The following is a 2,680-nucleotide window of genomic DNA, read 5'->3' on the forward strand; positions in this document are numbered from 1 at the left end:
TCAGTCCACAGGCCGACGCTCTATCCACTGAGCCAAACCGGTTTCGGCTATTACAATATTATTGACTATATTCCCTATGCTGTACTTTACATCCCCATCACTATTTTGTAACTACCTATCCGTACTTCTTAATCCTTTCACCTTTTCCACCCAGTTCTCTAACCCCCCGCCCCTCTCTAAGGGAAATGAATTTCCAAGAATACATATGTCCTTCATTTCAGTTATTCCAGAGAAGCCTGCCTTGAGCATATGTGAGATTGTTAGCTAGTCTTTTAAAAAATATATTATTATAGGAACTATATGCAACCTTCAATTCCTCTATATCAGTGGTCGGCAAACTCATTAGTCAACAGAGCCAAATATCAACAGTACGATTAAAATTTCTTTTGAGAGCCAAATTTTTTAAACTTAAACTATATAGGTAGGTACATTGTTATTAACTTAATTAGGGTACTCCTAAGGCTTAGGAAGAGCCACACTCAAGGGGCCAAAGAGCCGCATGTGGCTCGCGAGCCGCAGTTTGCCTACCACTGCCTATATCAAGTTGTAGGTAGTAAGTCTGGGTTTACTCTTGACTTGCTGCATTAGAACCTTCTGAGTCATGGGACTAGAGATTGGGACAATTAAGTCCCCCCGCCCCCCAAAACACACACTTTTCCTCAACAGGGTCACAAGCACTGCTGCAATGAAGCCTATGGCCCTACTATTTTTTTTGGTTTTGGTTTTGTTTTAAAAATCATTTTCTGTGTGTTTTTTTTTTTTTTTAAATAAAAGATGGTGGCCTCTAGTCTTAGGTTCACATAGTAAGGCACTGTGCTTTCTTGTGAGGCACACATCTTGTATATAAAGGAAAGGCTACAGACTGGATAAAATACTCTCTCTTGGTCAAGTGGTTAGTTGGGTCAATAACAACTGAGTTGTACCTTGTGCAAGGCTGAGTACTGACAGTTACAAAAATAATTCGAAGTCAAGCTCTTGCTAGTAGGACATCTTGAAAAGATATACATATAAAAACAAATTTAAAATATAACTACAAAACACATTTACATAAGTCAGCAAAAGCCAGTACTTGGGAGCTGATGATATTTTTTCTGTACTAAGGCTTTGAAATCCAGTGTGCATTTTACGTTGACAACGCATCTCAATTCTGACTAGCCACATTTTGGTTGCCCAGTAGCCCCATATGACTAAGTGGGTTAGAGCTGGATGGAGTTAGTCAATGAGGGCTTTCTGGAAAAAGGTGAGTTTTAAAAGAAGGGAGGAGCAAGAGGTCTTTCCGGCAATAATGCACGAGCATAGTAGGGAAGAGAGAATAAGCCAGCTGTAAGGGCCAAATGGTAAACAGGTTAGCTTGCTAAGACTGGAGAATATATATTAAAGGATAGGAAGAAACAAGTCTGAGAAAATGGTAAGGACAGTTCACGGACAGCCTTAAATGGTTATAAGCTGAATTTTCTTTAACTGACCAAAGCGAGCCTTATGGGTTCTTGCATAATGAAAATAACTTTTTAAGAAGCCGAGATACAGCCAGAACTGGTTTGGCTCAGTGGATAGAGCGTCAGTCTGTGGACTCAAGGGTCCCAGGTTCGATTCTGGTCGAGGGCATGTACCTTGGTTTCGGGCACATCCCCAGTGGGGGGCGTGCAGGAGGCAGCTGATCGATGTTTCTCTCTCATTGATGTTTCTGGCTCTCTATCCCTCTCCCTTCCTCTCTGTAAAAAATCAATAAAATATATTTTTTAAAAAAGCTGAGATACAGATATATTAGAATAAATCAAAATGGGAGAGGGAAATTGCTGCAAAATTTTCTAGGAGATGAGAGAGAGAGATAGAGATAGATAGAGAGAGAGAGAGAGAGAGAGAGAGACTGACTGGGTCCTAATGCCAGCTCTACCATGTATTAGCTATGACCTTGGGCAAGTCACTGAGTCTCTATGTGCCTGTTTTCTCATCGGTAAAATGGGGATAATGCTATCAACCTAAGACAGTTGTTGAAAGGAGTAAATCAATTAATACATAAAAAGTGTTTAGTAAGCACTCACTACATTATTATTCCATTTTTAGCTAAGTAGTTTACTAATCTATTACTATTTCTAGGACCCAGAAATGGTCACAGATATGCACTCACGTGAAAAAGGCCCCCTCTCACATGTTAGTTTGAAAGGATTGCAGACTTTCAGTCTGTCTTAAAAGCTATGTAGGATGCAGAGGGTAGGAGGGTAAGCCCAGTGTCCAAGACTGTGCTGTCTAATGCAACAGCCACTAGTCACATGGGGCTACTGGGCGTCCAGAATGTGGCTCGTCAGCATTGAGATGCGCTGCCGATGTACAACGCACACTGGATTTCAAAGCCTCCGTACAGGAAAAATATCATTCATGTTTTTATGTTGATTACATGTTGAAATGATAATATTTTGGATATGTTAGGTTAAATAAGATGTATCAATTTCACCTGTTTCCTTTTTATAAATTTTTGATGTGGCTAATGGAAAATTTGAAGCTAGTTGGCTCACATGATATTTATTTTGTACAGTACTGGTCCAGTACAACTTTCATTACTGAGATTTGGAAATTAAGGGGGTCTACATGAGAAGGGTCTATAAAAGCATAGGGGCTTATGGATAAATCTTGTCCTTAACACGTTAAAATATTTAAAAATGTATACATATAATTAATATAG

At 39.5% G+C, this 2,680-nt stretch overlaps 1 long non-coding RNA gene across 1 annotated transcript in view; it reads right to left on the minus strand.

The window, feature by feature from the left end:
• LOC106725361 overlaps nt 1-2,680 on the minus strand; it is a 21,890-nt gene that overhangs the window by 18,670 nt on the left and 540 nt on the right. The gene's annotated exons all lie outside the window — the stretch shown is intronic.

This window comes from Myotis brandtii, unplaced genomic scaffold, assembly GCF_000412655.1.
Source record: "Myotis brandtii unplaced genomic scaffold, ASM41265v1 scaffold157, whole genome shotgun sequence".
NCBI lineage: Eukaryota > Metazoa > Chordata > Mammalia > Chiroptera > Vespertilionidae > Myotis > Myotis brandtii.